The sequence below is a fragment of the Pelodiscus sinensis genome, chromosome 1, assembly GCF_049634645.1.
Source record: "Pelodiscus sinensis isolate JC-2024 chromosome 1, ASM4963464v1, whole genome shotgun sequence".
Lineage (NCBI taxonomy): Eukaryota > Metazoa > Chordata > Testudines > Trionychidae > Pelodiscus > Pelodiscus sinensis.
In genome coordinates, this window is record NC_134711.1 from 301,195,609 (window position 1) to 301,209,100 (window position 13,492).

At 45.1% G+C, this 13,492-nt stretch overlaps 1 long non-coding RNA gene across 1 annotated transcript in view; it reads right to left on the reverse strand.

The window, feature by feature from the left end:
• Positions 1–2,347: 2,347 nt before the first annotated feature.
• LOC142827147 (uncharacterized) overlaps positions 2,348–13,492 on the reverse strand; it is a 36,962-nt gene continuing 25,817 nt past the window's right edge. Inside the window, exon 3 of the long non-coding RNA XR_012901605.1 lies at positions 2,348–4,099. This is a non-coding gene — a long non-coding RNA (uncharacterized LOC142827147). The remainder of the gene's footprint in view (positions 4,100–13,492) is intronic.

A 13,492-nucleotide genomic window follows, 5' to 3' on the forward strand; every position in this document is an offset into this window, starting at 1 on the left:
TTAATTTGTAACCTTGGGGTGTGTAAATAGCATGGTGAAAGTGTTATGAGGGAAATGTTAACTTCTGATGTTTCCCAAGACACTCTAACTAGCAAAAGCCCAAGGCCATGAGAACAGATCAGTAAGATTAAAAACAACTGGAAGAAGCCAGTGTGATTAACAACAGAGAATAGATGATATACATGGAAAAATAAAAGCAAGTTTTAGTAGGGATGCAAAATGTCTTAATTTCCATTAGTGATTGTGATTTTTATGTATGAAAATGTTTAGTCAGGGTTTAGAATAGAGAGGTACACAGATGAGGTTATTTGGTAACTGAGTCTATGTAACATTATGGAGCAGGGCATAAAAAGATAGGTGAATGAGAATAGGAGAATGCAGGAAACACAGAGGAAGGTCACAGCAGAGACCAGAAAATTGAAAAAAGATGCCTCATCCCCTGGAGACTTAACTTGATCCATTACTTTTCTTGGCTTATCTACTTTTGCATGTATATGTAATTCATTTTGCATGTATATGTAATTCATAAGTGATGTACATTGTCTTAATGTACAAAATAAAGGCTTCACAAAACTGTGTAAACCTAAATTGGAGTGGATCTTATTTGGTTCCCAACACTTTCCACTGTAAGTACCACATAATATCTTAGGGTATGTCTACACTACCCTCCTAGTTCGAACTAGGAGGGTAATGTAGGCATACCGCACTTGCAAATGAAGCCCGGGATTTGAATTTCCCGGGCTTCATTTGCATAAGCGGGGAGCCGCCATTTTTAAACCCCCGCTGGTTCGAACCCCGTGCAGCGCGGCTACACGGGGCACGAACTAGGTAGTTCGAACTAGGCTTCCTATTCCGAACTACTGGTACACCTCGTGGTTCCAAGAGTAGGGACTGGAATTTATGGCTTCTCAAGGTCCCTTCCAGATTTATACTTCTATGATTCTTTGAAGAATGAGCTCACATTTGAGCCACAGTTTACAGGAGCACTAGCTGAGAATTTGGGCAGGCATGGTAGTCCCTTTTTGATCTGATTCTGAGGAGGCCCTCACAGAAGGCTCCAGAAGAAAGTATTTAGGTGGGGCTCCCTCACCTTCTGAGTCCTGTTAGGAATGAAACTACAGAGGAAGCATATAGCACAGATGTTCCTCATTCCATGGAAAAGAGGCATCTCATGTGCCCATCAACTGAGTGGATTAACTGCATTGCAGGGGGGACCAGTTTTGAACCCCAGGGAATTTGAACCCCATCTAAATCCTGATGCCACAAAAGTCAAGGAAGCCAACAAGCATTCAAAAAGAGAGAACACTACCCTAAATATATTGTCCAAATGTGCATGTGTATAGATACAAGACAGAACTGAGAAGCAGCCTGGCCTGCTCCACCATTTAGGTCAGGGGTGGAGAACCTTTTTGGGGACAGGGGCCACTGACCCACAGAAAAATCAGTCAAGGGCTGCGTATAAGTGAGAAGCACAGACTCCCCAATACTGGGGGAAGGGGAGCCCTAAACCTCAGGGGACGGATCCAGCCCTCGGGCCAGAGGTTCCCCACCCCCGCTTTAGACCCTCATGTGGGGTAGAAGTAAGGGCAAGAAGGCTTCTGGTTGCAATCATGGTTCCAACAGAAATTGTTGGCCAATAAGGCGGAGCTCATGCATAAAGTGTAGAAGTGTGTTGGCAGTGGAATCTGAGTGGTCAATGAACGTTCTCCAATTTATGTAAAACTGCAATCTGCCTTTACTTCTGAGGAATTTTTATCCCTTCCACATTGTACAGCTCAGCATTCCTCCAAAGGTGCCATCCATACAGCCTCCTTGTAGCTAAAAGGACGGGTTCTATAAAGTGCATCAATACTGATTCTTCCCAGTAGTCTGATAGGAATATCTTAATGATTTGTAAAACCAAATTTTAGCAAATAGTTGTGTGTGCAATACTTTGGAAAGCGATTTAGGAATTAGCTAACTTGGGCTGCATCTAGACTGGCAAGTTTTTCCACAAAAGCAGCTGTCTACACTGGCCGCTTGAATTTGTGCAAGAACACTGACAATCATGTAAGATTGTCAGTGTTCTTGCGGAAATACTATGCTGCTCCCGTTCAGGCAAAAGCCCTCTTGGGCAAATGCTTTTGCGCAAGAGGGCCAGTGTAGACAATGCGGTATTGTTTTGCGCAAAAAAGCCCCGATCGCGAAAATGGCGATCTGGGATTTCTTGCGCAAAACCATGTCTAGATTGGCACGGACACTTTTCCGCAAAAAGTACTTTTGCGGAAAAGCGTCCGTGCCAATCTAGATGCTCTTTTCTGCAAATACTTTTAACTGAAAGCTTTTCCGTTAAAAGCATTTGCGGAAAATCATGCCAGTCTAGACGTAGCCATACTGTTTCTGGTGGAACACATTTTAGATTTCTTATCGTCTGTGATCTCTGGCCCCACTTTAGAATTGATTCAGTATAGGTTGAACCTCTAAAATGTGAGACTCTCTAGTCTGGAAACATCCATGGTCCAGCAGGACCATGGATATTGCTGGACCACAGAGCCCCAGCTGCCCACTTTCAGAAGTGCAGCCTGAGCTGGGCTAGCATGGTGGGGACCACAGCACTGGTCAGGGCTAGCTGGCAGCAAGGAGGGCAGCCCCAGGTGGGGCTAGAGGTGGGGGGGGGGGCAGTGGCCAGGAAAGCAGCCTCACTGAAGCTGGCGAGGTGGAGAGCGCAGCTCCGGCTGGGGCTGGCGCAGTGTAAAACACAGCCTCGGTCAGGGCTGTACAGTGGGGGAGAGCAGCCCCTGTTGGGGCTGGAGGCAGCAGGACCAGCAGTCAGGAGCACAGTCCTGGCTGGGGCTGGCGGCGGAGATTGCAGCCCTGGCCAGGGCTGGAGACAGTGGGGCTGGCAGCCAGGCACGCAGCCCGGGCCAGCTCCATTGGGGGTGCAGCCCTGGCCACGGTTGGAGGGAAGGGGGCCAGCCCCTGCCCAGGGCTGGCACGGTGCGGGACACAGCCCCAGCCTGGGTTGGCAGGGTGGGGAGGCTGGAGGCAGTACCGAGCGACAGGGAGTGCAGCCCCAGCTGGGAAGAGAGTTCTACACCTGGATAGGGAGGGAGCCATGACCTCCCCTTGTCCGGCAAACTCTGTGATTCAGGACCACTGTGGTCCCGAGGGTGCTGGACAAGGGAGGCTGGACTTGGCTATGTTTTTAAGATTAAGAGAGTCTTAAAGAGAATTTCAAATGCAGTCAGGTGTCCCTCTCCTAACCCCAGTTGTGCTAGGTGAAAGTGTACACTGACTTCTGGATGCCAAACCTCCTTGTACAGCTTTCTAAAGCCAAATGTTCCAACTGCCCCCTTTGCTAAAACCTCCATCTCGCCTGCTGATAGCTTTCATAATGCAGTTACGCACTGCACCGTGGGGTAGGTACATCCCATCATGGGGGGTCAGATCATGAGTAGTCCAAAAGAAGGGGAAAGGCTGCATCTCAACCAGTTAGTTCTTATGCTGATGTATTATAAAACATGGTAGTATGGCCTAGTGGTAGGCAGCAATAAGGTCACCCTTCCATTCAGGGCAGCATGGCTTAAGGACTACAATCAATAAAGTCACCTTACTCTGTGGAATTGTGCAGTCTATTGGTCTGTCGTGGAAGAAAGGCACCACTCAGGGGTACATGATGCCCAGGGTAGGGAGACTCAGGCCCTTCCTACATCTCCAAGTCTCACCCAGGGCCCTGGCAGAGGTGGGAATGCTCACTACTGAGTCAACAGGGATCCGCCCATTGACAGGTTCCCCAATTCACTGACCAGAGACGAGTCTAAATCCTCTGGGCTGCTTCTTATCCTTCCTCCCTCAGTGATGCTCCATGGTTCTCCCAGGTTTCTGCGGCTCTCTGGCGACATAGCTCCTGCTGGCGTGGACTCTTCTCCAGTGTTATCAGGCGGCCTGGAATCCATCTGGGACTCTGTGTTGTGGCTCTGGAGGCAGAGCCTGTAGCAGCTCCATGGAAAAAGCCTGCAGTCTGCATCCTTCCCAGGCTGAGTTGGGCTGCTTCCTTTAATACTCTGCCTCCACAGGCTGTGCATGCCCAGCATAGTTGGAAAGGTGGGGCTTCCTCAGCCTGTAAAGTACAGTTAACCCTTTCAAGACTGGTGCAGGGTAGGTACACTCCGCCACACGGTATCATCACAAAAAGCTGTGGGCACGCTGAAAATTGGGGAGCTGCATAAAATACAGTGAATAGCAAACTTAGCATGCAAGGAACATGTTCTGATTGTGTCATTCCACAGGTCATTCAATAAGCATCTCCATCTGGGTTTTATATGCCTCTACCACTGAATTTCTGTGTATCTAGCTAGGGGCCTATGTGGTGCCCATCACTGTAATATCTGGTTCCTTTAGAACAGTTTCCAGTTTTCTGCAGATTTCAGCACCTGGGTGCTATAGAAACACAGGGGCCTTGCTGCAGAACATAGGCCCTGCCTGCCATAGAATACACAGGGCCTTACCTGGGCAGCAGAGTATTCTAGTGATGACTGCCAGAAGTAGGGCTGTAAACAATCATTTAAAAGGTAACTGTGTAACCGCTAAAAATTCTAGCAGTTACACACGCTGCAGGCTCTGCCATATAACTTTTATACAGCAGAGCCCGCAGCGTGGGGGGACAGCCAACTCTCCGGGAAGGGAGCCGGCAGCTGGCATGTGACCATAACAGAAACCAGTAAGCTGATGCTTATTGGTTAACCATTTAAATGGTTGCAGTTTTTCATCCCTATTCAGAACTGCCGCTCTTGATGTCAACCCAGCTTTTGCATGCAGTCGTGGCTGGACAAATCTATGGCAGCAGATTCATTCCTTTCAGGGCTTTTGTGAGCACAGTGACTACAAACAGAATGAAATGATGGTTCCTGGGTAAACTGATCAGATATAAGCCCATATCGTGCACATGAGCCATGTATGCAACTCCTGTTGATTTCAGAGGAAAGTGTATGGGCAGAATAAGATCATGACATTGCCCGATATATTTTTTTCTGTGATCATGCTTTTCATAAACACCACTTCATCCATCTGGTTATGGAACATAGTAAAATCAGCTGGAACTGGAAACAGATTTGGAGCAAGATATGAGCCACAGGGTGCATAAATTGAACTGTAGATTATGAAATCCAGAATGGAGCACAAGAAATTGGATATGCAGTCTCCTACACTAGCTGAATGCCAGACCAGCCAGAGGAAAGCAATAGAGAGATGAGGTGGTTTTTTGACACATAAGCTAGGTACTTATGTCAATTTATTATTAGTGTTTATTTAAGGACTTGATCCAAGAACTAAGGAGAGTCTTTCTATTGACTGTCCAGTAATGAGAATTGGTTCTGGTCCTTATTAAACACAAACAATCTGGCACTGTACAGTGCAGTAATACGGTTGTGCTCAAACCAGTTAATCTTGGAAAGCAATGCACATGCACATACAATCTTTTTTATAGGCACATCTTGTTTCAAGTGGATGATCATTTAAAATACTTATTATTTAAAGTTTGATTTTCCTATGAAGTTTTCCAATATTTTAAGGTCACAGTATTTCCTCTGAAGGTTTATGCCTCAAGGAAAGATGTCATTCCATTTGTTATACTGTGAAATTTATTAGGAAGTACAAAAAATTGACAAGATTTTTTCTGTTTGAGTTTTCTCATTGCTGGATGGTGGTCATTTGTGAATTATAATATAGTTACTGTGAAACAATCCAGTAGGTTTGGGGATTGGCACTCTCAGAAGTCAAAAAAATCCTAAAATGTAGGATACCAAGCCCAGGTCTACGCTACACGCTTAGGGTATGTCTACACTACAGGACAAAGTCGAGTTAAGATACACAACTTAAGCTACATTACCTGTGTAACTGAAGTCGAAGTACCTTAACTCGGCTTTTGGCACTGTCTGAACTGCAGGAAGTCGAAGGAAGAACACTCCTCCTTTGACTTCCCTTACTCCTTGTGAAATGAGGGCAACAGGAGTTGAAGTAAGACGTCCTCCAGCTTGCCATTATTTCAGAATAATGCTGTGAATAATGTTAGTTATTCAGAAATAACACTGCTGTGTAGACATAGCCTCACTGAGGAATAAATACGTCCCCCAGAGTGTGTAAAACCCACAAACCTGATTAACATAATTATATTGACCCTAATTATATTGACCCTAATTCCCCTGTGTAGACAGTTCTGTTGGTGGGAGGGCTTCTCCACTCAACATACCTTCTGCCTCTCATGGAAGTGGAGTTATTAAGCTAACGGGTGAGCTCTCTCTCATGGGCATAGCACATCTTCACCAGAAGTGCAGTAGCTGCACTGATATTAACTTGTAGTATAGACACGTCCTAATCCTAAAAAAACATTCACAGAACATGTCTTAGGACTATTTGGCTATGTCTACACTGCGCTGGTTTTGTGCAAGAAATATGCAAATGAGGCCAAGCGTGGCATATCGCCACACCTCATTTGCATAATTAATGAGCATCTGCTTTTTGCACAAGAGGCTTTTGCACAAAAAGGAGCCATCTACACTGCTCCTTCTTGCGCAAAAAAACCCTCTTGCGCAAGAGCCGTTTTTCTGCTTTTTTTCTGGAAAAACAGCTCTTGTGCAAGAGGGCTTTTTTGCGCAAGAAGGAGCAGTGTAGATGGCTCCTTTTTGCTCAAAAGCCTCTTGCACAAAAAGCGGCTGCTCATTAAGTATGCAAATGAAGCTCGGCGATATTCCATGCTTAGCCTCATTTGCATATTTCTTGCGCAAAAACAGCGCAGTGTAGACATAGCCTTAGTGTCTGGGTGATTATCTTGGGAATAGCTACTTAAAACTTCCATGCAAGATTAGCTGTTTTATTATTATTTGCCATCATTTGCTTTTTTTTTTAAAGTCTCCTGCAACAGATCTTACTAGTTTATCACTGTTTTTGCTGTTTGAAATTTAGCAGGTTGTAATACTCATCTGTTCTTTGTTAATTAAATGCAAATGTCCAGACAAGTAATGAACCATCTTAAAATAAACTTGAATAACTATAAAAGAAGTGTAAACAAGAATAATCAATGGCACTTACAAATATGTAGACTACGTTGTGTTTAATGTTTTTAGCTTGGATTGGCCCCATGTTTTGTTCAGATATAATACATTTCCTGACCAGCACACACAGAATACAAATGTGTGTAAATTCCCCTGGTTAATTCACATACAGTACAGTTCGAACAACTCCAGTCTCTGAGGCCAAGTCTACAAGGGCACTTTACAGCACTGTAACTTTCTGGATCAGGGTGTGAAAAAATGTCCCTCCTCTAAGCACAGCAAGATACAAGGCTGTAAAGCACCAGGCTACAGTACTGAGAGTCATGCTCCCTGGGTTGTTAGCTATTCCCCTCACAAAGGTGGTTTACACAGAGCGCTGGGAGACCCATGGCCACACTTTCAGTCTAAAGCACTGCCATGGCTGTGCTGCAGCAACAGCAGTTTAAACTGGTAAGAGAAGACAGTCTGAGTGTCAGGACAGAGATCAGCTCTTAATTCTTGAAGCCAGAGCAGCACGATGCCAGGCTTGTAGTTTCACTTCCTAAGTGTTTCTTTCTGTGTATTTACTTTTCTCTTAACATCAGCCTCATTCTAGTGAGACTCCTGCAATTATGGGAACATGGTCTGGAAAGGATTTCATCTGCTGATTCTGACTGGCTCCTGTTCTGTTCCTTCAAGTTCTTTCTCCGTCCACTTGCTGAGATGCTCCTGCTCTTCTTACTTCTTTACATTGTACGCAAAAGCCTCTAATTCCCTCAGCCTTCAGTCACACAAACTCTCAGACAGACCAGGGAATGAAGAACTAAAACCCATTCAGGTGAACATGCACACAGCATGCCAGAACATTACTTAGAAGTGCCCAGATGTGTCTCCAGCCTACCGTGGAGGCATCTGTAATTATAGTCTTGGTCAGTGAAGGATAGGCCAAGGGAAAAACCTTGCATGCATTGATCTGATCTTCCAACACTAAGGACTCCAGGATTACCAGTGACACTAGACTGGTGAACAACCAACTGTTCAGAAGAATAAACTAACTGAAACCAGCTTTGAAGAGGACAAAGGCACAATCTTGCATGCTGGACTACACGAGTGTATGCGTCCACATGACCTAACAACTTCAGGTATGCATAGACTGCACTTAAAGGTTGAGGCAGGAGGAACAGACATAGGCGACAAATGGTTTGAAATCACTTGTTTGACAGAAAAGTGATCAAACTCAGAATCTAGGTAAGGACCCAATTAATTTGGTTTTTGTATTGGAATTAATATTGACTTTCCTTTGTTTAAAATCAGTGCCAGCTAATTGAAGAGTTAGAGCATGAACTGGATGTGATAGAGGATTTTTTTTTCAGATATGAAGTATAATATGAAGTAGAAGCCTGTTTATTAATCTAGGTCTTCCAGTGAAAATCAACAGTGATACTTAAGGAACTTAATGGCCTGGTGCTCAAGACAATAATCTGTGATTAGTCTTGTTTTTCTAGTAAGCCTAAACTGGGATTGGTCCTACAAAGACAGGTGACCGTGCCAACTGGTGCTGAAATCCATCTTGAATTTTGCACTCTTCCACTGGGGTGGAAAGAATGGATCAAATACTTTCTGTCCCGGGGAAATTCTATTTCAGGAATGGGAAGCAAACAATGATTGTCTTCATCTGGTTTCACAGACTGCTCCCCATTCAAGAAAACACATGCAAGGACCTGGAAAGAAAAGAACTTTAATGAGGGAATAACCTTACGTTGTTAGATCCAGATCAGAATAAAAGATCAGTTCTGGTCTGAAGAACTGTGCCTGAAATAAGGACTAAGGTAAGAACTATGATTTGTAACAACTCCTCTTAGTGTATTAGTGTGTACTTTGTTTATTTTAGCTTAGTAGTTTACTTTGATCTGCCTGTCATCATTTGCAACCAATTAAATCCTACTTTTCCTACTTAATAAAACCCCTTTTTGTTTATTAACAGACCCAGGGTAAATAATTGTTATAGGGGTGGGGGGACACCAGCAGTGCATATCTCTTTCACTGAAAAGGGAGAGAACTCTTAGAGCTTTCACTGTCTAAAACTGATACAGAGTAGGATGGATTTATTTGTGGTTTGGATCCCATTAGGGCTGTGCTCCTGGGTGCTGTCAACTTCCTGTAAATGAACCCTCCTAGACCTGAGCTGTTCTCAATGTCTTTGTTACTCTCCTGGGGGGCTGTTACCCCAGTTCTGTGCATTTGCTGGGGAAGACCAGAGATCCTGGCCCAGCAGGACAGGATGATGAAGTGCCCTAGAGGGCAGGTAGATGGGCTCAGTTGTACTATCCGACTGCTTGTCCATCAAAGACATTTCTATGATCCAACCTATCACAGGCTGCAAGTACTGTCATCCATTTGGTAAATGTGGGGATGGATGACAAGCCAAAAAGGGAGAACTGTGTATTAATAATGTTCAACTGCCACTCTGAATCTCGGACACTTCCCATTGTGTGGAAAAATTAGCACATGTAAGTAGGCATCCTGAAGACTGAGCCATGGAATGTCTCTGACTGGTCTTAGAGCATTCTTTCTTGGAAGACCAGAGGAAGGAAAACAGTCTGCTCTTTTGCATGGAGAAGAGTTTGAGCATGATGGTCTGCCGGAATTCTGTATCTAGAAGGACAGCAACCTAAGAAAAGCCCAGGGACCAACAGTGGCCTTGTGACTTGTTCCATGTGTGGCTTATTCCTTGTTTCTAGCATGCATCCTCTTAAATGAGCAGCAAATGGAACAGGTCTTTAATATGCCTCTCTTCTAGGCTCAACAAGCACCGAGCATCTGTGGGTGGGGGGAGGGTGTCATTATTGAGAACAGCTACTCCACATGAAGGATAGTGCTTAAAATGGCGAGGGCACAGTAGCAGGTAAGTACTAAGAAACAGTAACTAACTAATTAACTAAATGAATACAAGGGCACTGCTAATGAAATGCACTATTTACAGAAGCTCAGCTGTGTGGTAAAACCTGCACAGGAAGGTCTGATTCAGGCTGGAGTCGGTGACAGAAGGAAATGAGGGCAGGGGGGACAGTGCTAGCAGCAGCACTTTGAGGGTGCCTTGATGAGAACTGCTAAGCAAACCTCTCTGGCTCTAATGTGCCCAGAGCGCCAAAGCCAGACAGGAATACCTGTCTGCAGCCACTCAGAGAAGGGCTTGTATTAACTGGAGAACTACCTTAAATTGTTACCAGAGGTAAGAGCATCTCTAAATCAAAGCACAACCCCCCTGCTGTGCATGACACTTTGTTATACCAAGAGCTGCTTGATCAGAAGGCAGCTTGCAGAGTCCTCACGGAGAACCTATGCACTCCTATTGATGGCAGTGTTGTTACTTCATGGAGTCCAGAGAGAGAGGGATAACTTAACAGCTCATCTTAATTTGTGGTTGTTCCAACACTTGCAAATAAGCATTTGCCGCCTTTACCTAAACAAGATCGTAGGGGGATACAGCCACCGTGGCCCTGCACTTCAGGCAGTTCTTGAGAGCAGTGCAAAGCAGGCATCTCGCACTACTGTGGTTCCTGTGTTCATCTGACACTGTAAAAACCAGTGGTCTCCTGTGGCACCTTAAAGACTAAGCAAAACACAGGTTGGACCTCCCCAGTCTGGCACCCTTGGGACCTGACTGATCCCTGAGGAGGGATTTTGCTAGACCAGGGATGATCATTTTTGCCCCCAATGCCACCAGCCCTTCATGGATTTAAAAGTAGCCCTGGCCTCACTGCCAGCCATGGCCTCACTGCCAGCCTCCCAGCCAGATTTCCCCTTCCGCCAGCCCCTCTGTGCAGGGCTCCCAGCCCCTCCATGGCAGCCCCATCACTATAAGCACAGCCTTGCTCCTGGGCTCACAGCCCCGTGGGGCAGCCCCCCTCCTGGAGTTCAGGTGTGCCGCCGAGCAGTAACCCCACTACTGGGTTCCAGCCCTGCTGCATTGCTCCCAGCCACCAGCCCTCCATGGGACTCTCTGATCCTGGAACATCCCTGGTCTTCCTGGACCAGAGCATCCCAGTTAAGAGAGGTTCATTCTGTATAAAGGATCATGAGCTTTTGTGGATAAAACCCACTTCATCAGATGAATTGGAGTGGAAATAACAGAAACAGGAGAAGCAACATAAACAGCATAAAACAAAAACAGCAGAAGAAGTATCTGCTAATTGTAGGATTTGTGTTAATGAGGCTAATTAAGAGGGCTGGATGTGTCCCATTCATAGCTTTTGATGTGGAAATACAGGTGTTAAAGGTGGGAGAAATTGGCTTTGTACTGTGCTAACCGGTTAATGACTTTGTTCAAGCCCAGAGTAATGATGTCAAATCTATAGATAAATTCCAGTTCTGCAGACTCGCTCTGTAATTGGTCAGTGAAATTCCTTTGTAGAAAAATGGCTACTTTTAAATCCATGACTGAGTGACCAGGCAGGTTAAAATGTTCCCCTACCGGTTTATGTGTGTTACCATTTCTGATGTCTGTTTGTGTCCATTCATCCTTTTCATAGAGACTGTCTGGTTTGCCCAATATACATGGCAGAGGAGCGTTGCTGATACGTGATGGCATATAGAAGATGTGAAGTTGTATCAGCCCTATGTGGTTAGGTGTCACTTGTACAGATCTGTGAACAGAGGTGCACCATTTCACACCCACTGTGCTGTGGGATGAATGACTCCACTACAAGGTGCAGGCAAATGGTGAATGGAGCCCAGGCTTCCTAACTTTAGCCTCCTACGTTTTAAAACTTTGGGCTCAAGATTTAATATTAGCTGGCACCAAAACAGTGTTGGTTTCTCCTCTGTTTCTGAAGGAAACCCATGACAGTGAGGAGGGCTGATACAAAGCACTTCCACCACTCCAGCACTGCAGCAAATCTGGGCATGGGGAGGTAACACTGCAAACACCACTAGAATCCAACATACTAGAAATACCCAGAAAGAGGCATGAAATGGAGCAGTGTCACTCAGCAGCATTAAGGACAAAATTCATTCTTATGTATAGTGTTACCCATTTCTGGCAGGTGCTGCTGCATCTTCTGCTAGCATAGGTCCACTTATTGTTTATTAAGAGCAAAGGATGGGACAAGGAAGGTGCTGTTTTAAAACCGAGTTTTAACAGCTGACAGGAAGAACTTTACACTGTTCTATATTGAGGAGATTTGGCTCTAAATTATTTGTAGTCCCTTTCCCTTAGAACACACCAAGTCTTTTTTCAGGTATAACAGCTTTCCTGGGATTGCATGTAATAAATATCTCCACCTTCCTCCTGACACACAATGCAGCTCCTGTTCTGGCCTCTGAGATTCATGAAGGGATAAGCTCTTAATTCCCTGAAGGCAAATCAGGACATACACAGTCCCTCTTGCACCAGCTCCCAGCTTTTTAGCAGTCTCCTCGGCTCCCAGGTCTCTTTAGAATTCCTTTTACAGTTCTCTCACTTTCAATCAGACTGTGTCTTTGTAGCATTCTTAAGTAGAGGGAGGAAAAGGAACATGTAGGCACAAAAACAGTTCCTTGAAGAACTGAACTGGACTGTAATACAGGAGGACTTACACAGGGAACAATCCTGTATATTTATACAGCAGTTCTCAGCTTCCTGTCCCCAGCCCTGTGCGTCTCAAAGGAGCTACTGATTATACCTTCATGTGCCTTTCCAGGCCACTGCTTTCCCAGAGCTCTTTAGGAACCACAGCTCACTCTGAATCCCTTAGACTCACACAGCTACCCCTCTGAGATGACGAAAGGCAGGGACTTGTGAGAACTGAGTGAATATGGACCTGCCCATATGCAATTCTTATTTAAAAATGAAATTGGGGTCATCTTATGAAGCACACCTGTCTTTTCACAGAGTGAAAGCTTTTCCCATGGAGGGATCCTATTATCCCCAGAGTCATCCAGGATGTGCGCCTATACTTCTAGGTCTGCTCCCTGCTTTAAGGTTCTCTGTTGATACTGTCACCCGCACACTTCAGGGCACCCAACCTTTACTTTTCTGTGGGCTCCTGGCATCACCCTGTTAATTTAAACAGCCCCACCCTTACCCAATTGCTAGGGTGTGAAGCAAAAGGCACCTATGAGGCTCAGGGAATACCCTTCTGCAAGTCTGTAGGAACTCTTATCAGTGAAAGAGACTTATATAGTAATGTCCTTAACCTCTATTTATTAAGAGTTACCAAAACAGAACGCACACGCTGCATACAATGCTCCCCACTCCCAATACAGCAGACAAACTTTTTTGGGTAACCAGTCAAGATTAGATTGTCTGAGACTCCAGCTTCTACACAGCAGAATAACTGTCTACACAGTGGAATAATTGACATGATTCTGAAATAATGAAGAGCACATCTACACAGCAAGCCATTATTTCAAAATAATGGTGAGCTGGAGGACTTCTTATTCCGAATCATGGTAATCCTCGGTTCATGAAGAGTAAGGGAAGTCAGAGGAAGAGCGTTCTTCCT